This window comes from Linepithema humile, chromosome 3, assembly GCF_040581485.1.
Source record: "Linepithema humile isolate Giens D197 chromosome 3, Lhum_UNIL_v1.0, whole genome shotgun sequence".
In the NCBI taxonomy this organism is placed as follows: domain Eukaryota; kingdom Metazoa; phylum Arthropoda; class Insecta; order Hymenoptera; family Formicidae; genus Linepithema; species Linepithema humile.
In genome coordinates this window covers 19435201-19462313 of record NC_090130.1, presented here as the reverse complement: position 1 = coordinate 19462313, position 27113 = coordinate 19435201, and the positions used below count along the sequence as shown (strand labels likewise).

Below are 27113 nucleotides of genomic sequence, written 5' to 3'. Positions count from 1 at the left end.
CGCAGATTTAACGAATAGATTGAATTACCTAAGAAAAAACGCTAAGAATAATTTACAAAAGGCTAAAGAGTCAGCAAAAGAATATTACGATAAGAAAATGAAACCATTAGTTTTAGATCCGGGAGAATACGTTTATGTATTACACAAAACGGTCAGAACAGGCAGTAAAAAATTGTCTGATCAATACGACGGACCATTCCAAATTACACGTAAACTGAACGACGTAAATTATGAAATTAAAAGAGGCAAACGCAATCAAATCTTGCATGTCAATAAATTAAAACGCGCATATTTTCCTTTAACGACGCAATGATTTGCAAGCAAACGGACCTATTGTACCAGATTTTGACCGTCCACACTTGCGAATCGGAACTACTGAAATCCGCTAGATTAGAAAACATATTGAAAGAATGCGATATCCGTGTAATGAAAATTCATAATACTGTCTGGTATCAATTACAATCTGCGAACTCGTGGCTTTATACTGCGCCGCGGGAGGAGACCCTTCACATTTTATGTAAAGACGACAAGCCGCGTCAAACACAACTACTTTTAACTGGTTTAGTTAAACTATCCCCGGAATGTGATGCCATTTCGGATAATGTATTATTACATACCCAAACTATAAGCATAATCGATACCATTGACAAAGATTTTATTCCTAACGTTAATCTTAGTACAAACAAATTATGCGAAGATATCAAAGAAAGTAATGTTAATATTTCAGAGCTTCAATTGTTAAACATTGGTAAAACACCTCACTTAGATATTAATTTGTTAAAAACAGCTAGTTCTAGTTTGGACGAATTATATAAAGAAGCAAATGAGATAGGCAAACATCACCGAACTAAAACCTTATATGAAAAGACCTTGAGTTGGTTTTATTATATATTATATACTATGATAGAATTAGTTATTATCTATATAACGGTAAAATGTTCATTGATTAGTAAGTTTGTTCATATTTTTCAATTATGTTGTATACCTAAGGAAGGCTGCGTTCAGTATTTTAACAACTGTTTTAATAATAATATAACCACTCGTAGTGCTCATCCGACAGCTACGCAACGCGAAGTTACCTTTATATCGGTACCGACCGACAGCGAAGAATCCCTTCGTATCGAAAGAGAGGGACATGGAACAAATAACGAGATCCGACGTTCTCGCTTTCGTAATAATCGATTGTCAAGACTTGAACGCGTGTAAGACAAAACACAACTATTGTATCGTCTTAAGGAAATTTAACATTGCGAATTAATGACATAGTATAAGAGCCTATACATGTGTATGTTAGAGTATAAGACTACGTTATACCTCATTGTTTAGAACATCGTTGAATATTAATTTTTCTGATCATTGTAATACTAGATTAAGTTACTGCGTTAATTTAGAAATAAGATCTTAAATGTATTTTTCTACTTCGAGAAAGATCTTCATTCCTAAGGGGGGAGATGTTACGTGCCGCAACTTATAGTTTCTTATATTACTCTTTTTTTATTCGAACCTTTGAACCTTTTTTATCTTTACTCCTTCTTGATCCTAAACACGTGACCCTTCGATGACTGCAATAAACATAAACGCTGTCCCTATGCCTAACGCATATTTTCCTTTTGACAAAACCGCTTCCTTCCAATAAACATTCCGCCGCTACGATTTTCCTACAGCACCTTAAACGAAGATCATTCTCGCCAGTTCAGTTCTCGATCAAAGCTCAAACCAGCAACACCGAATAAAGACTTTTTCCACAAACGTGTCCCGACTTATTCTAAATAATCTATTACGTAGCTATACGCTCGTAACAGCTTGCGCCGCAGGAAATCGTCGTTCGGAAGTTGCGACGTGTGGGCTGCGAGTTGGCATTGAGAAGCGTCGCTTAGTAATTTGTAAATAAACTAATGTTGAGAAGCGTCGCTTAGTAATTTGTAAATAAAGTGTCAGAAGAGTAGTTACGCTTGGTCCTCGGTGCCGTGAGAACGCGTTTCGGGCGTGACAGTTTTCTGAATTGTACAAGATAGTTCTGTTGTTTCGTTTCTAGTTGTGTTGCCGTTGAGTTCATTAAAGTTTTTTGTTCTTGAATTGAGTATTTATTTCTTGCGCGAGCGCATTTGCAAGTGATCGTCGCGAGTGCAACATTTTGGGGGCTTGTCCGGGATACTACGACATCCAGAAAAGCAGTGAAGAATATAATTATGACCACGGCTCAATAACCAAGAGGCAACCCGCTCCCGTACTCCGGCGATGACAGCCAAGTCGGAGACGTTGCGCGTAATTCTCCAGAAGTTTGGGCAATTCCGAGAAGAAAGGAGGATAGAGCGAGAGCAGATGCAGGAGAAAATTAAACAGAGAGATGAAACTGCATCGTCTACAGGAAAATTTTATTCAGTTAAATCGTAAAAATAATATTCCAAATTCCACGGGTGATAGGGAAGTTTCTCCGGTGCGTACGGATATTAGCGCAAGTTTAGGATATAAATTAAAGCCGGATATTTTTGATGGAAATGTTTCGATTCGAGAATTTCTTGCTCAATTTGATTTAATTGCAAAGACAAACAATTGGTTGGATTCCGTAAAGTCTATTGCGCTCGCGGCTTGTTTCAGGGAGAAGGCACGTACAATTTTAGATTCTTTTGTGGGCGTAGAAAATATTCAGTTTGAAGATTTAAAAACTAAATTAGAATTACGGTTTGAAGAGGGTCATCTTGGACAGAATTATTATTTACAACTTACAAAAGAAAACAAAAGTTTGGAGAAGATTTAACAATTTTTAGAGCAGAATTAGAGTGTTTAACGCGATTAGCTTATCCTGAATGCAATCTTGTAGTTCGAGATAAAATTGCTTGTGCACAATTTGTTTCTGCGTTATCCGATAGATTTTTAAAACGAACGTTACAATTAAGCCTTGTGTCCACAATGCTAGAACTCAATCCGAGATCTCGGTCCGAGTCCTCGAACAATAATATTTATACTTGGCTGAATATAGTTAGCGTTGTAATCGAGTTACGATTCTTTACGATGATTTTCTGATCTATGTTATAGAAAACTCATATCTTCAAACAACCACCAAGTTGGTTTATAGATATCATCAAGTAATGCACCGCTTGATTTCGAATGTTATTTTATTTAGATGGTCCAGATATTGTGATCTTAAATTATTAATTTTTTTTTTTGCAATTTCAGTTGTTAGTGGTTGTCCTGTTAATTCTTTGTACTGATTACAGATTATCTGTAATTCTTGATCTCGTTTCATACGATTATGATAATCAACACTTTTTGTAACATATAAACAAGGATGTTGTTGATATAACATTAATAAAATTTTAACATTTTCCTTATTATCCATTTTTTATTATAAAAGAAGTTTTTACTGAAAATCAATTTTATATATTATACTTTTCTTGAAAAATAATATGTATATATAGGTTATAATATATTTTTAATGTCTAATTTCATCTGCATTAAAACTAATAATAACTACTTATGTAAATCTTATTAATTATTAATCTTATTAATTTATTTTATTTAAGAATTATATTTCTCTTATTTTTTCAATTCTATAATTACTTACTAAAATATTATTTATATTATTCACAGTATCTCGTATCACTATAAGTATTTTATATTTTGTCTTGACAGATAGTAAAAGAAACTAGTAAAATCTAATAACTCGCAATAACTCGTACCGAAAAATGGGACGCAACGCATTTTTTCGTTTGAGCTTCTTATTCGAGTTTTGCATCCAAATTCAGTGTGTACATGATCCAAGTTCTAGTAACTTTCCCTCAGTCCGAGATCTCGGACCGAGTTCTAGTATCGTGGACACAAAGCTTTAGAAGAAGTCAATTCGCTTAAGACTGCAATTGAAACAGCCTCCGCGATCCGCGCAATACAAGAAAAGTTTTCAAAAAAATGAATAATTTTCGTGGAAATAGAAAATTTGATTCAGAAAATAAAAATGGGGAAGAGAGAAAAAGAGATTTAAATATTAATTTAAAGTCAAAACAAAATTTGGGTTCAAAAGAATGTTGGCAATGCGGAAAAGCGGGGCACTTCCGGATTGAATGTCCGGCTTTAATTTAAAAAAAATCGACAAACTAAGTTTTGTCGAATTGAACGGTACTAGTTCGGCAAAAGAAAAGGGGACCCCGGAAAGAAAAATTAGATTAAGTCAAATTCAAAAAAAATGTTATTATTTTGAAGGTTTTATTAATGGTAGGTTATGTAGATTTAGAGTTGATACAGATTCTGATGTTTCCATTGTAAATAAAAAAATAATAGATAAAATGAAAATTTTTAATTTAAATAAAAAAGAAAAATTAATTTATCCTACAGGGGAGGAGGTTTCAGTTTGTTCTTGAACAAATGCAAAAGTTGAATTAAGAAAATATTCGTTAGATTTGTCATTAATAGTTGCAGAAATTATTGATGATTGTATTTTAGGAGTAGATTTCTTATCGCTTACTGATGTGGGAAATAGTCTTCGATCAGCATTAGGATTGTCAGATAAAAAAATTGTTTGTGCACGATTAGATTTACAAACGAATGAAGTTCTTTTTTTCTTAGTTGAATTATTTGAACGTGATTCGGAGAATTTAACTTCTTTTCAAAAAGAAGTGTTTGCTAAGATTTTGAAAGATTTTCAAGACATTTTCTCTGAAGAGATTATTGCAGAGGAATGTAATCTTATAGAACATAGAATCGATGTAGATGATTCACGTCCCATTAAACAAATGCCGCATTGAATTCCTCTTCATTTAAGAGTTGAAGTAAATGAGATACTTAAGGAAATGGAAAGACAAGGTGTAATAGAGGAATCACAAAGTCCTTGGATGTCACCTGCAGTTATGGTTAGAAAAAAAGATGGGTCACTTCGTTTTTGTGTTGATTATCGTAAAATTAACACGGCAACAATAAAAGATTCTTATCCGTTACCTAGAATTAATGATACAATTGATCAATTATCAGGAATTCGTAAAGAGGATAGAAAGAAAACTGCCTTTTCAATAGGAAACGGTTTATGGCAATTTACTGTAATGCCTTTTGGATTATGTAATGCTCCAGCTACGTTTGAGAGATTAATGGAGCAAGTTTTAAATAATTTGTTGTCAAAGATTTGTTTAGTTTATTTAGATAATATAATTATTTTTGGAAAAACTTTTGAGGAAGCAATTCAGCGATTAAAAATGGCATTTCTTCGTTTTAGATTAGCCCATCTAAAACTTAATTCAAAAAAATGTTTGTTTTTGAAAAATTCTGTGAAATATTTAGATCATGTAGTTTCTAATAAAGGAGTCACTACTGATCCGGAAAAGATAGCTGCCGTTAAAGATTGGCCAATTCCTCAGAATAGAAAACAGCTGCGTAGTTTTCTGGGATTCTGTTCTTATTACAGAAAATTTGTTAAAGGATTTTCTTTTCTTGAAAAACCTTTATACTCTTTAACGGAAAATCAAACAAAATTTGAATGGACGTCGCAGTGTCAAATAGTATTTGAAAAACTTAAACAGGCTTTAATTTCTTCTCCAATTTTATCTTTTCCTATTGAAAAAGGAGAATTTGTTTTGGATACAGATGCTTCTAATCATAGAATTGGTGCAGTGCTGTCTCAAAGACAAGATGGTGTAGAGAAAGTCATCGCTTATTTTAGTCGGGCTTTGAGTAAAACTGAAAGAAATTACTGTGTTACTTGTCGGGAATTGTTAGCAGTAGTTGATTCCATGAAAAATTTTCATCATTATTTATTTAGGAGAAAATTTCTTGTTCGCACTGACCACGTTTTTCTCTTCGGTGGTTAATGTCATTAAAAGAATTAGAAGGACAATTCGCTCGTTGGTTGGAAAGAATTCAACAATATGATTTTGAAATTTTATATCGAAGTGGAAAATCTAACAATAATGCTGACGGTCTTTCTAGACATTCTTGTAAAAAAGATCTTTGTAATTATTGCGCTAAAATAGAAATTAAAGAAGTTGAAAATACAAAAATGATAGTTGGTTGAATTAATTTTAATACAAATAATTGTATTAATTGGAAGAAGGATCAACTTGACGATCCTATTATTTCGTTATTTTTAACAAGAAAAGAGTCAAAATTACGTCCTTCTTGGCAAGAAGTGGTTAGTAAAGGTTCCTCTGCTAAAATTTATTGGAATCAGTGGGATGCTTTAATTCTACAAAATAGAGTATTATATAAAAGATGGGAATCTCCTTCATTAAGAAAACAAATTCTTCAAATAATTGTATCTCAGAAAAGATTTGATTTGATTCTAAAAGAAGCGCATGATTCTCCTTCAAATGGACATTTTGATGTAAATAAGACATTAGCGAAAATTCGTCAGGGATTTTATTGGGCTACGTGCAAGTTTGATGTTAAAAAATGGGTCGTTCTTGTGAAATTTGTGTAGCAAAAGCTGATCCTTCAGATAAAGGAAAATCTTGTTTACAAATTTATAATGTGGGTTATCCTTTTGATATGGTTCAGATGGATATCCTTGGTCCTCTTCCAGTGACCTTTTCAGGATACAAATATTTGCTTGTTGTTACAGATTGTTTTTCTAAATGGGTTGAAGCAATTTCATTAAAAAATATTAAAGCTAGTACAGTTGCTGAAGCTTTTGTTAGTCAAATCATTTCTAGACATGGCATTTCTTTAGAAGTACACACTGATCAAGGAAAATGTTTTGAATCTCGACTTTTTCAGGAAATGTCAAATTTATTAGGAATAAAGAAAACTAGGACGACTCCACTGCATCCTCAGTCCGATGGTCAAGTGGAAAGACAACAGCGAACAATTTTAAATTATTTAACTAAATTTATTTCTTTACACCAAAAGGATTGGGATCGTTGGATTCTTATGTTTCTATTAGTATATCGTTCTTCAAAACATGAAACCACTAAAGTTACCTCTGCAGAGATCTGTTTTGCTCGAAATTTACGAATTCCATTAGATTTATTGCGAGGAATTTCCCCTGAAGACAGGAATTGTTTTTCTTCTCAAAACTATACCCCAAATTTAAGAATAAAATTGGATTTAATTCATGAAACTGTGCGACAAACTCTTCAAATTAAATCGGAAAAGGTTAAATCTGTTTATGATCGTAAAGCTATGGAAGTTAATTTTTCTGTGGGACAAAAAGTTTGGTTCTTTAATCCAAAACAAACTAAAGAAAAAGCTCCAAAGTTACAAAGTCATTGGGAAGGTCCGTATAGCATAGTGAAAAAGTTAAGTGATGTAGTATTTTGTATTCAAAAATCATTTAGACATAAGAAAAAGGTAGTTCATTCAAATAGATTAACTTCATTTCATAAAAGACGGAATTTTGAGGATTAAAATAAAAAATGTAAGGAAAGTTTTTTTTTTTTTTTTTTTAAATGATTAATTATAAATAAAATTTTAATTTTTTGTTAAAAAAAAAACAGTGAAATTTACATTGTGAAATTTATTTTTGTTCAAAGAAAATTTTATTGAAGAGGATCTTATGAAAGCTTAAGGAAAAGGATGAAAGAAAAGAAGAAAGAATAAAAGAAAATTTGGAAAATTGAAGTCCGCCTTCTCCACGGTTTTTGAATCGTGGTTTCCCGTGGAGCTAAGGGTAAATGCCAAGGCGGGGACTTGGGGAGTCCTTAGGATGATGGGTCCCCCGATATGTTCCTCCCCCTTTGTCCGAAGATAAAGAAAAGGCAATGGTTTGCAGTGTTTCGGAGAAATTCAGACAACGAAGAAAATCGTTGGAATTTCAAGAAATCCGAAAGAAGTTTCAGTCAAGAAATTCAAGTATCGGCGTCCGGTAACCTGTAGCAGCAGCTCAGGGTAGGACATGAGGCCATTAGGATTTCGCCCATCAAACTATACCCCCTTAAGTGTCGGGACGACACTTTTGAAGGGGGGAAGTGTTGCGCTTGCGCCGTAGGAAATCGTCGTTCGGAAGTTGCGACGTGTGGGCTGCGAGTTGGCATTGAAAAGCGTCGCTTAGCAATTTGTAAATAAAGTGTCAGAAGAGTAGTTACGCTTGGTCCTCGGTGCCGTGAGGACGCGTTTCGGGCGTGAGACAGTTTTCTGAATTGTACAAGATAATTCTGTTGTTTCGTTTCTAGTTGTGTTGCCGTTGAGTTCATTAAACTTCTTTGTTCTTGAATTGAGTATTTATTTCTTGCGTGAGCGCATTCGCGAATGATCGTCGTGAGTGTAACAATATATATATATTGTTACGTCCCTGCGGTGTTCCCGATCGTTTATCGAGTCAGCATGGAAATTTATTAAAAGAACATCGAACGTCTCGTTGTCATGTTGTTGTTGTTGATAACAACGACAAAAGAGTCTCGCGACAGCTGTCGTTTCGTACAGACGTGTTTGTACGACGGCTATTACTATTGTAATTATTCTTGTTCTGTTCTTATTTGTTGAGTTTTATTAAAGTTATAATTATTCTTTAAAAGTGTCTCTTATTTCGGAGTGAAAGTGTGAGTGAACGGTTGTGTTACGCGCTTCGATATAAATCGAACTGGTGAACGTAACAATATATATATATATATTAAAATTGAGGTCCATAAACACGTAGCTACCTAATGGCTCAATATGGAACGGTTTCAGAAAAATCAGAAATTTCATTGCCATGAAATCACCTTATATTAGGTCTGTTCTTTATAGCTGAACTAGTGCAGCCAATTCAACTATAAAGAACAGTTCTATTCTTACACCGTGATAAACTGAGTGTTACTAGGGATTAATTTTTTAAACATTGGTATAAACAGACATAAGCAGATTTATTACAAATATAAAGACCTATCCAGACAAACTTGCATAACTACATAAGCATAAAGAAAATGACATATGCATATACATAGAGAAAATGACCAATCATATGTCTTATATAAGGGACGCCATATTGTCGCATAAAACGTAAGCATATCATATACATAGTGTCGAAAAATTTTGTGTATCCAGCAACCTCGCATAGAGTATGCAGAGATTTAAACCAATCACATCTAAATGGACAAAATCGCTACGATTGTTGCACTTTGACTATATAAACATGGACTGCCAGTTCACCTCACTTTTCCCATTTAAGCAATGCATAAGTAAGGCACTATAAACGTGAGTATTCTCGTCTGCGCCATTTTTGTCTCATTCCCCCACTCTTTGCCCTCTCAACCCTTTGTCACTGAGCTGAGAAGTTTATGATGATTAGGTTATGTCTTCTAAGCTGCTCGAACTTTGTAGGGACCAAGAGGGCAAGGAGGAAAAATGGGACAAAAATGGCGCAGACGTGAGAATATTTACATCTATAGTGCTCTAGCATAAGCAGCGTAGGTCGCATAGAAAAGAAATAGGCACCACCTTTGGGCCAAAAAGCGGGAAATTCAAATATGATCCGAGGAGGTAAGTAGGATCAAAGATTTAAATTGTAATCAATTATTTATAAAAACTTATTTAATATAATTTAAAAATAGAATTTGTAACAATGATATTATAAATATAATAGTATAATATAGATAAAATTATTGACCTTTCCATATTGTCAATTTTTTATTAATATGTCTAACAAAAGTGTCATGAGCCTTATAAGTAAGTGTTTTTCCTAAATATGACATTTTTATATTTAACGATATAATATATTTTATATATAACGATATAAATAATTTTATTAATTCGTATTTATGGTTTTGTAAAATATCTAAGTCTTTAACATGCTCATCGTAATTCGTAATTAACAAAAAAGTTAAGCCGAAAGAAATATTTTAGAATAAATAATAAAATAAAATATAATCTAGTAAATTTCTGAAAATGCATTTTAAATTATTGTAGGTTATAATTACAAAATCAGTACATACGCAAAAAATTCAAGTTGGTGTCATTTTCTTCATGTTGCCGTTGGTATTTTGTGCTTCTGTAGCCTTCGATAAAATAGTAACGAACCATTTTTTATTTTTCCACAGATTTTTTCCTTATTATTTTGCGAATTTGCGCACATTGTTTTCACAAAATACATAGAAAATGAAATATGCGTGACTGCCATACGTGACGTCACGACCCGTTAGTTATTGGCCCAAACTCAGAGGGCACTTTTCAATGTTGTCTAAGGCCGAATCTTCCGACTAACAGTCCATGTTTATACATATAGTCAAAGCACAAAACATAAATGTGGCATATGCATAAGCAGAAGAATTTCATATCGTTGAAATTTTATGCAATATGCGTATGCAGGAGCTAATATTATTTTATATTAAGACAGTGTTCCAGAATATTACCTTATATAAAATGTAGAAATAAATTAGGTAATATGGTAGGAAGAAATTAATAAATTTCTCAGAAGAGCGTTTGTAGCTAGGAAAGTTAAAGAAAATCCGAAAATAAGTGCTCCGCGAATAAATTCACTTCTTCAAAATTTCTCTGAAAAAGAAAAATTCCCTGTGTGTTACAATGAATCGATCTGAAAATTTCCAGAAATCTTCCTTCAATAGTGAGGAACAAATGTCTCACTGAAAGTTGTTTCAAATTTCAAGTTCCCTTGATACTTTTTGTCGGTAAAACTAAAAAAACGTTATCGGAGGGTCTCAATTTGCAATTAATTATTATTAAACAATAGACGATTTTCAGCTTCTTTATTGTTGACGGATGGAACGAAACGGACGTGCGGAACGGAATGGACGTGCGGAACGAAACAGACGTGCGGAACGAAACGGACGTGCGAAATGAAACGAACGTGTCGTACGGAACAAAAAACGTGACGCATATGGAACGAAAAACGTGACGTACGGAACGAAAAACGTGACGTACAGAACGAAAAACGTAACGCGTACGGAACAAAAAACATGACGTACGAAACGAAAAACGTAACGCGTACGAAACGAAAAACGTGACACGTACGGTACGAAAAACGTGACATACGGAACGAAAAACGTGACGCGTACAGAACGAAAAACGTGACGCGTACGAAACAAAAAACGTGACGTACGGAACGAAAAACATGACGTACGGAACAAAAAACGTGACGCGTACGGAACAAAAAACGTGACGCGTACGGAACGAAAAACGTGACGTACGGAACGAAAAACGTGACGCGTACGGAACAAAAAACGTGACGTACGAAACGAAAAACGTGACGTATGGAACGAAAAACGTGACGCGTACGGAACGAAAAACGATGTACGGAACAAAAAACGTGACGTACGGAACAAAAAACGTAACGCGTACGGAACGAAAAACGTGACGTACGGAACGAAAAACGTGACGCGTACGGAACGAAAAACTTGACGTACGGAACGAAAAGCGTGACGTACGGAACAAAAAACGTGACGCGTACGGGAACAAAAAACGTGACGTACGAAACAAAAACGTGACGTACGGAACGAAAAATGTGACGCGTACAAAACAAAAAACGTGATGTACGGAACGAAAAACGTGACGTACGGACCGAAAAACGTGACGCGTACGAATCGAAAAACGTACCGTACGGAACGAAAAACGTGACGTACGGAACGAAAAACGTGACGCGTACGAATCGAAAAACGTGACGCATACAGAACAAAAAACATGACGTACGGAACAAAAACGTGACATACGGAACGAAAAACGTGACGCGTACAAAACGAAAAACGTGATGTACGGAACGAAAAACGTGATGTACGGACCGAAAAACGTGACGCGTACGAATCGAAAAACGTACCGTACGGAACGAAAAACGTGACGTACGGAACGAAAAACGTGACGCGTACGAATCGAAAAACGTGACGCATACAGAACAAAAAACGTGACGTACGGAACAAAAACGTGACATACGGAACGAAAAACGTGACGCGTACAAAACGAAAAACGTGATGTACGGAACGAAAAACGTGATGTACGGACCGAAAAACGTGACGCATACGAATCGAAAAACGTAACGTACGGAACGAAAAACGTGACGTACAGAACGAAAAACGTGACGCGTACGGAACGAAAAACGTGGCGTACGGAACGAAAAACGTGACTACACTCCAAATTTTTTTAAAAATTTACGAATTTCGAAAAACCGCCTGAAGGGATTGAAAGATTTTTTGATACCCTGCCAATAAGGTCCTATGGTCCGATCTTCTATCTCGTATAGTATCCGAGTTATAGGCCCCAATGAAAAAAAATCGGCGACGAAAAGAGCTATAACTCCGAAATTATTCGTTGGCCGCTGTATGTTCATAGAACCAAAGTTGCTTGTCTCGACGAGACGCATCGACGTAGATACTCGGTTTCAAACTTTTTCAAAAATTTATGAATTTCGAAAACCGCTTGGAAGGATTGAAAGATCTGTCGATACCCTGCCAATAAGGTCCTATGATCCGATCTTCTATTTCCTATAGTTTCCGTGTTACAGGCCCCGATAACGAAAAAATCGTCGACGAAAAAGAGCTATAACTCCGAAATTATTCGTTGGCCGCTGTATGTTCATAGAACCAAAGTTGCTTGTCTCGACGAGATGCATCGACGTAGGTACTCGGTTTCAAACTTTTCCAAAAATTTATGAATTTCGAAAAACCGCTTGGAAGGATTGAAAGATCTGTCGATACCCTGCCAATGAAGTCCTATGGTCCGATCTTCTATTTCCTATAGTTTCCGAGTTACAGGCCCCGATAACGAAAAAATCGGCGACGAAAAAGAGCTATAACTCTGTAATTATTTATTGGCCGCTGTATGTTCATAGGACCAAAGTTGCTTGTCTCAACGAGACACATTGACGTAGGTACTCGATTTCAAACATAAAAAGGTGGCGACCCATAGTTCCCAACACCCCAAATTTTTTCAAAAATTTTCGAATTTTGAAAAACCGCCTGGAAGGATTGAAAGATCTCTCGATATCCTGATTACTTTTATTGTAAATTAATTTTAGTACTTTAATTCAATTACATTTCTTTTTGTCCTCATATTTTAAAATTTAAATTACCATTCAATTACATTTCTTTTTGTCCTTATATTTTAAAATTTAAGTTACCAAATTTAATTTACCATAAAAGTAATTCGAATATTGATTATAATATAATATTGATAATAAACGCCTTCGGTACATATTTATGCAAATACTCTTTCTGTAAAATAAAATTAATAAAAACGGAAAGGCGTTCTTTTGTGAGCAATGCATTATTATTCTCTTTGATGCGAACTAGTTCTTCTATTTCTGTGGATATCCTTAATAAAATCATGCAAATGACCAAAAAAATCCAACAAACGTTTTATAAATTAACTATTTCTATTTTTTTTAATTTATTTAATTTTTTTATTTGTTTCTCTTTTGTTATCTTAAATATAATATATCATCTAAGCCCTATATAAAATTTTCTGCCAAGCCATATTTATATAGATATTAAATATAGATATTATCTTTGTTATTTTTTAGTAAAATAGGCCTATTGGGGAAACCACTTTTTAAAAAACGCATTCATAATAGTATCTCAAGGGTAATGTGGAAAGCTATTGATTTCTAATTAAAAAACCATACAATTTTTATTAAAAAGTTAAATTTTTTAATTATTTTTATTTTTTTAATATTATATATTATTGTCTACGTAAATTATTATAATGAATGTAATAAAGATATTTAATTATAATTAGTAAAAATAAATATTATTTCTATAACAAAGAAAATTTTATTTTCTGAAAGGTGCCCGCTCATCATCAGCCAATTCGTTACACAGACGCTCCTGACTCAAGGCTATCGGCGGTTCGGCCGCCAGCGGCCGCGCGGTAGTGAGACAGCGGGAGGCGTCGTCTCAAGAATCAAGTTGAAATGTGCAACTAACGTCTGATATACATAATCATGTTTTACAAGTATGCATTACCGACACTTGTAGATATAGCACATATCGGAACCAAAAAGTCGTGGACGTAGCACGGAAGAAATCCAAAAGATCGTGGACGATCATTAGATCGTTAGATCAAAGACATTACCTACGGAATTCGTGGACATTGGCTACGTAGTTCAATGTGCACGTTTTGTGCACATAGAGGCGCTAACCCACAGAAACACGTAAAATGCGGGCATGTCCACTCTCAGTCTTCTCTCTGATATTACTATCAGAGCTGTCAGATTGAAGACTCGAGCAACAAGCCACCGAACGCACACAGTCGAGAGTCGTGTACATGGCTGCGCAGAGTGGGCAGAGTGCTAGCACACGTACGTGATTTTCGCTTGTGTGTGCATCCGATTGATCGTTGCTCGGATCTTCAATCTGGCAGCTCAGAGTACTATATCTATGATTAATGTAGTACATGTCTCGTGCTAAATAACCACAAGAAAACCAAAGAAAACTTTTTCGAGGAATAATTATTCAATAGTAAAAATAGGAAAACACAGAGACATTTAAGTGACATTCAAGTAGCAGGTAATTTTCTTGATTGTTTTTTATAAATTCTAACCTTTTATATATCTCGTAACTTTGATTTTTATCAAAAGCAATTTTACACATGGATTCTGAACAAATAAATGATCTCACCCAAAATTATACATATGAATATACTGAAGAAGATACCGATACTGTTTTAATAGATCTTGAAAATTTTCCTCATCTTTATGATAAAAGTATAGCTGATTTCAAAAATATACACAAAAAAGATCGTGCATGGATGAAGATTTCTTCCATTTTAAAATTATCAGGTAATTTTCTTGATTGTTTTTTTATATATTTTAACCTTTTATATATCTCGTAACTTTAATTTTAATCAAAATTTTTCTAATTATAGTCCCAGATTGTCAAAGCAAATGGCAAAGACTTCGAGAAAAATTTTCTCGTGAAAAGAAAAAAGAGAATTAGAAACCAAAAGTGACAATAAGGCATGCACAAGGTCAACATTTATATTATATGATCAGATGAAATTTTTGGATTCTTTTGTCAAAACCAGAAAGTAAATCTAATTATTCTTTAATAAAATAAATTTGACTATATGTTTTTGTTATTTTTATATAATTAGTTTAATATTTTTAGAACTTATACAAATATTATACCCAAAGGAACACATTTTGCTCCTATGCAAGAAATATACATATTCCGCAAAAATATGTAACTGCAGTTGCATCTAGCAAGTAAGCATAACTTTATAGTATAATTTAATAAAACATTATTGCAATATTTTATTAATTAGGAAATATATTTACAAATATATTTGCAAATTTATAAATTTAAAAGATTTAGTTTATATATACCCAGCAAACACAGAACATTGCAGCAACATTGCGGCAATGTTGCTGTAATGTGGTTACAATGTTGCAACATTGCCACAATGTTACTGCAATGTTCTGTGTTTGCTGAGTAATGATAAATATATAATTATAAATTATATCAATAGTAAGGGTATATAAATAAATTTTTTTAGCCTTTCTACTGCATCTACTTCATTTGAAATGATGAGACTATTATCGCCACTATCATCTGAGATGGTGAGACCATTATCGTCACCATCAATAAAACCATGCATGAAAGCTATGCCAGAAAATAAGAAAGAAGGCAAATATAGAAAAAAAATGGCAAATACAGAAGAAACAGATAAAGTAGAAAATTTATTTCTAAATTTATCATCTATTATATCTCAACATTTCCTAGAAAAACAGAAAATGGATGAAGATGATTATTTTAGTTCTACCATCGCATATCAATTACGCAAAATAAAAGAACAAAAAAAAAACAGAGTTAAAAAGAAAAATTATGAAAATTTTATGAGTTATAAAGATATATATAATTTATGATTATTTTAGAAATCATTAAAGTTATAATAATAAGACTTTGTTCTAAAAGCAATGCTCGCCAATTAGATTTTTTTTAAGTGTACGTGTATTTTATTTAACAATAAATTAAATTTTTATCGATACGAGTATAACAAAGACATATCTTTATTATATTTTAATTTTTGAAAAAGATGTGCAAAATTTTCTTGCTAAATTCTCATATTAATAGGACGCACCCACCATCTTCTTTTATGTTTCTTTGAAAAACGTTTCTTTAGTAAAATATAGCTGAAGACTAAAACACTATATACTATCTCTTCGTCTTCCATTTTAATAAATAAAAATGAGATTTATCGCCCACAATCGCACGATTCCACAGGTATGGTTATGTTGACGTCGTGATTTTCACTCCTGATTTCGCGAGTTTTCACAGCTGGTTACATCGCGTTATGTTTGGTATTGATTCTTGCTAAATGAAGTTTCTTCTTAGGTTTTATCACCTGTTTGTTTATCTTTGTATTGGATTGTTCATTTATTATGATTCATCGATTTCTTTCTATGCATATGCTTATATCAGAGAGAAGCCTGAGAGGGGCCATGCCGTCGTTTTTTGTTGACGACGCTTTCTCTAGGCCGTACAGTAGCGCTAACTGGATCCATTTTTTGAGCCGGCGGAACTACATGGCCAGATCCACTTTTCGCTATGGTAAAACGGCCGATTGGAGCATGTCTGTGCTAGATCCACAATTATGGATCTAGCACGGACATAGGGCGGTATTCATAGTCCGTTCTTATATTCAAGATCGTCTTAAGCACGAACTTATATTCGCTCTCTTCGTCAGACACAATCTATGTGTGACGAAGAGAGCGAATATAAGTCCGTGCTTAAGACAATCTTAAATATAAGAACGGACTATGAATACCGGCCATAGGCCGGTATTCATAGGTCGGTATTCATAGTCCGTTCTTATATTTAAGATTGTCTTAAGCACGGACTTATATTCGCTCTCTTCGTCACACATAGATTGTGTCTGACGAAGAGAGCGAATATAAGTTCGTGCTTAAGACGATCTTGAATATAAGAACGGACTATGAATACCGCCCATAGTCCGTTCTTATATTCAAGATCGTCTTAAGCACGAACTTATATTCGCTCTCTTCGTCAGACACAATCTATGTGTGACGAAGAGAGCGAATATAAGTCCGTGCTTAATGGCCGGTTTATGCTTCGGTCTTAATCTTAATCTTAAGAGTTAATAACGTAGAATGCCATAAGGGCGTTTATACTTCCCTAGTCTTAATCTTAGTCTTAATCTTAATCTTGGAAAGATCCCATCTTTTAACTTTAGTCCCTAATGTCCTAAGGCCGGGCCAATGAGGTAAGTCTGACGACCGACGCAGCACGAAACCGCGCGAAATAATGGTTTTCGATCCGTGTATATTTAAAAAATTGTTCCTGATCGTATTCAATATTCAGCATATCTTTCATTAAAGAAAAGAAATGACCAGTTTCGTGTCTTTTTCGATTCAGTGGCCGAACAGCGTATCTCCGTGGTTTTCTTTTATTTTTTTTTTAATTTCTTAATAATACACATGCTGCATAGGCACTTGATAACAAAAGTGCCATTCCAAACATTAAAGTTTTTTGCCGCTGACGATTCATTTTAACATTCACTATAATTTGCAGCACCGGGATCTATTACAATTTGTGGTTAGGTTAGGTTAGGTTTTGTTACATTTGCACATGCGTAGTCCGAATTTCCAGGGAAGCATAAACGAGTCCTTAAGATTAAGTTAAGACTAAGACTAAGATTAAGATTAAGACCGAAGCATAAACCAGCCATAAGACGATTTTGAATATAAGAACGGACTATGAATACCGCCCATAGATCTATATAGTTGGCCCCCCTCCTAACGCAAATCGTAAAAACATTTATATATTCGGATTGTACATTGTTTGTACATGAATGTACTATGATTTTTATCGTTTGTACATTTTTCGTTAATTTAAAAAAAAATTACAAAGTTTTCGTAACTGTGCCAATGATAGTTAGCCCCCTATGTCGCAATTACGTCACGTAAACTATAACCTATGAATTTATCGTGCTTAATCGTTTGTACGTCGTTTGTACATTATTAATAATTGGTTAAATTTATAATTCCAACATTTGTTTTTGTTTAAAACGCAAGAAAAATAATTTTTATTTGAATATGGCGGGTACGGAGTACGGAGCAAATGCGCATGCGTGTGCGTGCGTATGCGCGCCTGTGCGTGCACAAGATCTATAAAGAAAAGGTTACCTCATGCGCAAAGAAAGACGAGCGGCAAGAGGGGCAAATGCTGAGCGGGGCGAGCGGCAAGAGGGGCAATGATGATCTCATCGACAAACAGTAGCTGTCTCTCTCGCACGCTGTAGTGTTTTCTCTCTCGCTCCTTTAATATAGAAATGCTTTGAGTTTTTATCAAAAAAATACTTTTATTTTGTAAAATATTGATAGCACTGGAAATTGCGTAATAAAAATTGAAAAGTAAATTAGAAAGGCGCTATAAATTACATATATTGCAAATTATGGCGCTAGATATTTAACGTTTATAATGTTAAATATCGCTGCAACAGATGCATTTGTAATACAAATTGCTTTGTACTCGTATTTAGACTGTAATATCAATGAAAATAAAATATAATTTGGGGATATACACAAAAAACATCATTTGTAAAGTAGTAAAATAAAAGAAAAAATAGTACATATTTAAAAATTATTTTTAAAATAATATTTACTGTTTATATGCATTATTTACAAAAGAAATACTATAAAGAAATTTATTTTTTATATTTAATTGTGAAAACCTCAAAAATTGTCAAGAAATTGTAACTGAAATTCATAAATGTAAGTACAATTCTAGGATAATATAAAAAGCATCATACACAAATTTATTATGATACAAACTTAAATAATGAAATTGTAATATATGTTTCAACATTGCAAATGTGAATATTTATATGATAAAATTTACAAAGTGTTAACAATTTTCAAATATTTGCTAATGAAATATAAAAATTGTATGTATTTAGATAAAAGAAATATTGTTTAGGTTATGTGGGTGAAATTATTTCTTCGGTTTTGTTCATTTGAATATGTTAGGGGAAATAACAGACAAAATAATTAATATACGTACCTTCGATTTTTACTATATAACCTCTTAAACTGACACATGAAAGTCAATAATGAGAGCGAGTGACAGAGTTAGAAACAGTTAGAAAAGGAAGAACTTTGAAAGAGAGAGACAGCTACTGTTTGTCGATGAGATCATCATGCTCTCCCCTTCCTTCATCGCCCCTCGCCATCAAGCTGTTTCTAGCTCCCCCCTTACTTCATCGTCCCTCGTCCATAACCGGTTTTCCTGAGGTAACCTTCTCTCTATAGATCTTAGTGCGTGCATATGCGTGTGTGTGCGTGCGTGCATGTGTGTGCTGCATGCATCGTGTAGATGTGTATGCGAGTGAGTGGTAGGTGTGTACGTGCGTGTGTTACACAACAACACAGCATATACCCACACACACAGCATACACATTAGCCGGCATTATATCACGGCTATGTCATCACAGCATAGCAAAAGTTAAAAGTTAAAGACTTTTAAAATATCTCTAGACGAAAAACTATTAATTTTTAAACTTTGTTCCCATTGAGACTTTCGATCAATCCGAATATATAAATGTTTTTACGATTTGCGTTAGGAGGGGGGCCAACTATACCCTAACAGCACATATAGATACTGAGAACAATCTGAGAATATCGCAAAAGTATAATTGTAATATTCTCAGAACATTCTCAAATGTACTGCGATGTACGTAGTACGTTCTAGGAATCATCGTATGTCCGCGGTACCATCTTCCATAGAATTTCGCAGGAAGGTCTATAGTTTAAAGACAGTATCAAGATAGGATAAAAATGGAAATGTTGCAGTAGATCACATATACATGCACACATTTACACAGCCAAGCGCTGAAATGCGCGCGCGTTCATATATTGTATAGGATAATTTAGATTAGGTTAATTAATCAGTCAATTTCGTTATTATTTATTTATTCCGTCGTTATTATTTCGTCGTTATTATTATTAATTGATATTTTTATTTCAAAATTACGACCGTAAGCGTAAAAATATTTACATAAAACTTACAATATAAAATAAAGTTCTAGAAGCCTAAGCTAGAGAACTTCAAAGGAACAATACTGCGAACTGAAAACAGTTTTATGTTAAATCATCTTTTTAAGACATTGTTTAAAAAATAATTAAGAAAATGTATTGTATATTTAACCAAGAACCAAAGAGATGAGAGGCAATTATAATGCAAGTTTACGAACATAACCTTAAAATATTTTAAGCAAAATAATTTAACAAGTACATAAAAAATAATAAAAATATTACAAAAATCATATACAAACACTATCTAGCTCTTACACTTTATTCACTATTTTGTGAAATAAAACTTAAAGGAAAAAAGGATTACCTTCGATATCAGTAAAACCTCGGATACGTGGTGTTGCGTGGTGTCACTTGATGCCGGGCAAGCGGGAAAAGACCGGAAATAGGAATTACGTATGTAAATAGCGCAGGTTAGTGCTGGTCTCGTCAAACCTGAGATTATACGCGCGCGATAGAAGTGCGTACGTATTACTTCCGTACGTTTGAGTCAAACCTGAGATTATACGTGTGCGAAAGAAAACCGAATAATACTGCAAAAGATATTATAGGATTGATCTCAGTATTTAACGGATAATCACAGTAGAATGAGTATGAAAATAGGATGATACGCAGGATATCGTGTGCTGTTAGGGTATAGACCTCATGGACATGCACCAATCAGCCGTTTTACCATAACAGTTTTAATAAAAAAAACGAAAATATGGATCTATTAATATGTTTTATTATAGCTGCGCATGATCTTTTTTCATTTTAGTATATATTACGGACAACGATATGAGTTATTATTGAAATATTTTTATGTATGCGCATGTGCAATAAAATAAATGTTCTCATTATTTCGATAGAACTAAAATTGAGAATAACATTATCGGCGTAGCCTACAGACTTACGCCGCGTAGGTCCGTGTGTATGCATTTGTTTGTATTTGAGTGGTAACCATAGATATATTACATATAGATAGAGCTTTGTACCATTTTTGCTATAATGCAACACCTGCCAAGATAATGACGGCACAGATGTCTATACTAGTACTAGATCGCTAACTTTAGGCTTTGCGTATGGAAAAACTGAGGCTGGCAGAATTTCCGGTTTCGGCCATGACACCCTACAACAAAATGGCCGCTCAACAACTGCTCAACAACTGCTCAACAACTGCTCAACAACTGCTTAGCAACTGCTCAACAACTGCTCAACAACTGCTCAACAACTGCTCGGCATCTTTCAAGAATTTTTACAATATTATCAATTTGTATCACCACGCCTAGAGACCCTAAAAAGAGAGACTCGCCAACTCGTCACGTGACTGTTAGTGGACTCTGATTGGCTGGTGTATGGATCGCACATTTGTGCCCCGTGTGCACCATAAAGCTACACTGAACTACACTATGGCCGTATTCATAGTGTAGTTCAGTGTAGCTTTATGGTGCACACGGGGCACAAATGTGCGATCCACCACACCAGCCAATCAGAATCCACTAACAGTCACGTGACAAGTTGGCGAGTCTCTCTTTTTAGGGTCTCTAACCACGCCGGGTATCACATGTGCATACGCACGTACAGATATAAGGCCATCACACACAAAATGACATAACTGCATATGCATAGCATAAGACCGTCTCGACCAATGAACATGCTATGTAAATCAATATGGCACCTTTATGCTAGATGTTCATTGGTCGAGACGGTCTTATGCTATGCATATGCAGTTATGTCATTTTGTGTGTGAGGGCCTATACACATTACACACGCATTGTCGCCATTTTGTTGTAGGGTGTCATGGCTGAAACCGGAAATCCTGCCGGTCTCAGCTCTTTTGACGAAGTTAGCGTAAGGCACTAGATATGTAGGTATTCTCATCCGCCATTTTGGTTCCTACTAGATGGAGAATTATAGCGTATATAGTATAGTATAGCGTACATGTGTAACACGTCAATTATTAAAAATGATTCAGGACTTTTTTCGACTCATTTTTTGGCAAGGAATAACGCTATGTACTTAGTGGGCAGTCTTTAAGTGTCACCCTGTATACGCTATAATTCTCCATCTAATAGGAACCAAAATGGCGGATGAGAATACCTACATATCTAGTGCCTTAGTTAGCGATCTAGTACTAGTATAGACATCTGTGAATGACGGTTTTTCCTCCTTCGCGCATGCGCATTCGTATATTTATCTCGGCGGATACAGCACTTTTACATAAAATTAGGTTATATCCTTGGCTGTCATGGATAAACACTTCTGTTTTCTGAAAATAAATGCGTGATTGCAGATGCGCGAGGGAGGAAAAGATAATTTTATCTTGGCAGGCGTAAGATTCACAAAGCTCTATCTATATGTAATATATCTATGGTGGTAACTCACTACACTGACGTGTGGTCTGTGTACGCGTCATCGGATAGTTTGTAAACAAACGACGCTTGCAATTGTTCCTCGACTGAAATTTCGTCGCAAGGCTGCAATATAATGTACAAGACGACATAGGCGTATACAAGATGTCAAATAAATATAAATTAAATATAACCAAGTAATAAATAAAAAATATACATATAATACTATATATATCACTGAAGAAAAATGTCATATACTTTTCTTATTTTTATTTTTATGTAGTAAATACAAAATAACTAATTAATCAATTAATTAATATATACATATACACATATATTGAATAAATAGTTATCTTTATTTTGTATTTTATATGATAATAACTGAAATAATAAGAGTATATATCATTTCAGTTATATAAAATACAAAATAAAAATAATTCAATATGTATATGTATGTATTGAATAATTAACTTATTTATTTATTTTGTATTAATTACATAAGAATAAAAATAGGGAAAGCATATAACATTTTTTTCCAATTAGATATATAGTATTATACATACATTTTTCAAATAAAAGATTTTATCATATCTAATTTATATCTATTAGACACGTTGTATAAGTCTATTTCATCTCGTATGTACATCATATACAGCCATACAATAGAATTTCAATTGCGAGAAAAAAGGTTAAATAACCTTATAAATTATCCGATAAAACATAAACAGACCACACGTGTAGTAAATTACTAACTAAAAGAAATACGTACTTCTTAAAATCTGCCAGTTCACGAATAAATCGTCTTTAACTCTCTTTTTTCTAAACTGTCAGCTGACGCTAGATCGCTTCTGACTATATTTATTAAAAATTGTTAGCTGACGTTAGATCGCCTCTGATAATATTTCTTACAATTTGCCAGCTCACGAATAAATCGTCTTTAGCTCTCTTTTTTCTAAACTGTCAGCTGACGTTAGATCGCCTCTGACAATATTTCTTACAATTTGCCAACTCACGAATAAATCGTCTTTGGCTCTCTTTTTTCTAAACTGTCAGCTGACGTTAAATCGCTTCTGACTATATTTATTAAAAATTGAGGGCCAGGATCGAAGAACTCGCTCAACGCTCGAAATCCTGTAAAAGTATTATCCAAACGTCTCAGAGCATGAAAATTTTGAAAGTTGCAAAATTAATTTTTTTTAAATATAGGTTTGTAGAGAATGACGAGACGGAACTTTTTTCTATTTGCAGTTTTTTTGTTCGATGTTTATTTTTATTAATAAAAATAAAAAACTGAAAAATTTTTATCCCCAAATTCAATAAAATTTTTAGATATAAATCGTCGTAATTTGGCCAAATTTTGTTGAAATTGTTTGAAATTTGGTGTACGCATGCAGTATAGTCTAGCGATGCCTATAAAACAATAAAGAAGCTGGAAATCGTCTATTGTTTAATAATAATTAATTGCAAATTGAAGCCAGTCGGTACCACGTTGTTTTAGTTTCGCCGACAAAAAGTATCGAGGGAACTTGAAATTTGAAACAATCTCCAGTGAGACATTTGTTCATCACTATTGAAGGAAGGTTTCTGGAAATTTTCAGATCGATTCATAGAAAATTTGCGGAAATATGCATTTTATAAGAAAATATGCGACGCCGCCAATGACAGCTCCGTGAGCGCTGAGCATCATCAGGCAGCGGTACTCGCCGTTCGGCTTTCTAGGACTCGATTTTATAATGATTTTTTAAAACTTTAACTATTGTTATTTGTTAAATTACTATCGTCCTAGAGACCGCGTCTCTGGAGTGTATGTAAAATATTTCGAAATAATAATAAAAATATTAAATTAAGGAATCGTATAAATAATAGTTCGTCATTTCGATATTTCGTGGGGAGTGGGCGATTGTTCAAATGTATAACCATTAAAAAATCATTATAAAATCGAGTTCTAGAAAGCCGAACGGCGAGTACGCTGTCTGATGATGCTCAGCGCTCACGGAGCTGTCATTGGCGGCGTCACATATTTTCTTATAAAATGCATATTTCCGCAAATTTTCTATGAATCGATCTGAAAATTTCCAGAAACTTTCCTTCAATAGTGAGGAACAAATGTCTCACTGGAGATTGTTTCAAATTTCAAGTTCCCTCGATACTTTTTGTCGGCAAAACTAAAACAACGTGGTACCGACTGGCTTCAATTTGCAATTAATTATTATTAAACAATAGACGATTTCCAGCTTCTTTATTGTTTTATAGGCATCGCTAGACTATACTACATGCGTACACCAAATTTCAAACAATTTCAACAAAATTTGGCCAAATTACGACGATTTATATCTAAAAATTTTATTGAATTTGGGGATAAAAATTTTTCAGTTTTTTATTTTTATTAATAAAAATAAACATCGAACAAAAAAACTGCAAATAGAAAAAAGTTCCGTCTCGTCATTCTCTACAAACCTATATTAAAAAAAAATTAATTTTGCAACTTTCAAAATTTTCATGCTCTGAGACGTTTGGACAATACTTTTACAGGATTTCGAGCGTTGAGCGAGTTCTTCGATCCGGGCCCTCAATTTTTAATAAATATAGTCAGAAGCGATTTAACGTCAGCTGACAGTTTAGAAAAAAGAGAGCCAAAGACGATTTATTCGTGAGTTGGCAAATTGTAAGAAATATTGTCAGAGGCAATCTAACGTCAGCTGACAGTTTAGAAAAAAGAGAGCTAAAGACGATTTATTCGTGAGCTGGCAAATTGTAAGAAATATTATCAGAGGCGATCTAACGTCAGCTAACAATTTTTAATAAATATAGTCAGAAGCGATCTAGCGTCAGCTGACAGTTTAGAAAAAAGAGAGTTAAAGACGATTTATTCGTGAACTTTCAGATTTTAAGAAATACGTATTTCTTTTAGTTAGTAATTTACTACACGTGTGGTCTGTTTATGTTTTATCGGATAATTTATAAGGTCATTTAATCTATTTTCTCGCAATTGAAATTCTATCGTATGGCTATATGATGTACATACGAGCCGAAATAGACTTATACAACGTGTCTAATAGATATAAATTAGATATGACAAAATCTTTTATTTGAAAAATGTATGTATAATACTATATATCTAATTGGAAAAAAATGTTATATGCTTTCCCTATTTTTATTCTTATGTAATTAATACAAAATAAATAAATAAGTTAATTATTCAATACATACATATACATATTGAATTATTTTTATTTTGTATTTTATATAACTGAAATGATATATACTCTTATTATTTCAGTCATTATCATATAAAATACAAAATAAAGATAACTATTTATTCAATATATGTGTATATGTATATATTAATTAATTGATTAATTAGTTATTTTGTATTTACTACATAAAAATAAAAATAAGAAAAGTATATGACATTTTTCTTTAGTGATATATATAGTATTATATGTATATTTTTTATTTATTACTTTGTCATATTTAATTCAAATTTATTTGACATCTTGTATACGCCTATGTCGTCTTGTACATTATATTGCAGCCTTGCGAAATTTCAGTCGAGGAACAATCGCAAGCGTCGTTTGTTTACAAACTATCCGATGACGCGTACACAGACCACACGTCAGTGTAGTGAGTTACCACTCAAATACAAACAAATGCATACACACGGACCTACGCGGCGTAAGTCTGTAGGCTACGCCGATAATGTTATTCTTAATTTTAGTTCTATCGAAATAATGAGAAAATTTATTTTATTGCACATGCGCATACATAAAAATATTTCAATATAATAACTCATATCGTTGTCCGTAATATATACTAAAATGGAAAAAGATCATGCGCGGCTATAATAAAACATATTAATAGATCCATAATATTTCCGTTTTTTTTATTAAAACTGCTATGGTAAAACGGCTGATTGGTGCATGTCCGTGCTAGATCCATAATTGTGGATCTAGCACAGACATGCACCAATCGGCCGTTTTACCATAGCGAAAAGTGGATCTGGCCATGTAGTTCCGCCGGCTCAAAAAATGTATCCAGTTAGCGCTACTGTACGGCCTAGAGCAGTGCTCGGAATTAGTCTGAACATTTCAGCCGATTTCCGTGGTATACGCCTCCTTTCCTCTCCTTACCGCGCGCGCCGCAGCCGCTAGGGCCAGCGCCGCCGAGCGTTAGGAGCGACACTATCTGATTATGAGTGGGTTCTTTTCCCTATTTATTAAAATTTTAAAAAATGTATTAAAATTTATTAAAAATAAATTTTTTATTTTTAAATTTATTAAGTAGAAATATTTCAATAGATTTCCACGTCACCCATGAGATACTAATGCTGACGCGTTTTTTTTTAAATGGTTTCCCCCGTAGACCTATTCCACTAAAGATAAAAATAAATTCTTAATTTAAAAAAAAATATATATGTAAAAGAGATTTTCTTAATTAGATTTTCTTAGCCTTTTATGAGAATGAACAATTGATGCAATAATGTAGATAAAAACCACTTTTTGAAAAACGTGTCAGTATTAGTACCTCATGGGTGACGTAGAAATCTATTGAAATATTTCCACTTAATAAATTTAAAAATAAAAAATTTATTTTTAATAAATTTTAATACATTTTTTTAAATTTTAATAAATAGGGAGAAGAACCCACTCATAATCAGATAGTGTCGCTCCTAACGTTCGGCGGCGCTGGCCCTAGCGGCTGCGGCGCGCGCGGTAAGAAGAGGAAAGGAGGCGTATACCACGGAAATCGGCTGAAATGTTCAGACTAATTCCGAGCACTGGCCTAGAGAAAGCGTCGTACGAAAAACGACGGCATGGCCCAAGATCTATAGAAGATCTTGGGTATGGCCCCTCTCAGGCTTCTCTCTGCTTATATGCGGCTATACAAATTTGTCT

General features: G+C 33.8%; 1 protein-coding gene and 1 long non-coding RNA gene across 5 annotated transcripts in view; one reads left to right on the top strand and one right to left on the bottom strand.

The window, feature by feature from the left end:
* The window catches only part of LOC105679943 (probable cytochrome P450 305a1), a 49551-nt gene that overhangs the window by 20301 nt on the left and 2137 nt on the right, over positions 1-27113 (bottom strand). The window lies entirely within an intron of this gene.
* On the top strand, positions 13699-15857 carry LOC105668178 (uncharacterized). Of its 3 annotated transcripts, XR_010889201.1 has the most exons (4): positions 13699-14617; positions 14704-14865; positions 14946-15043; positions 15334-15856. It is a non-coding gene; the product is annotated as an uncharacterized lncRNA (long non-coding RNA). The 3 variants fall into 3 exon arrangements; XR_001100041.2 differs by having other exon boundaries at positions 13699-14345; positions 14417-14617; positions 14704-15857; XR_010889200.1 differs by having other exon boundaries at positions 14946-15857.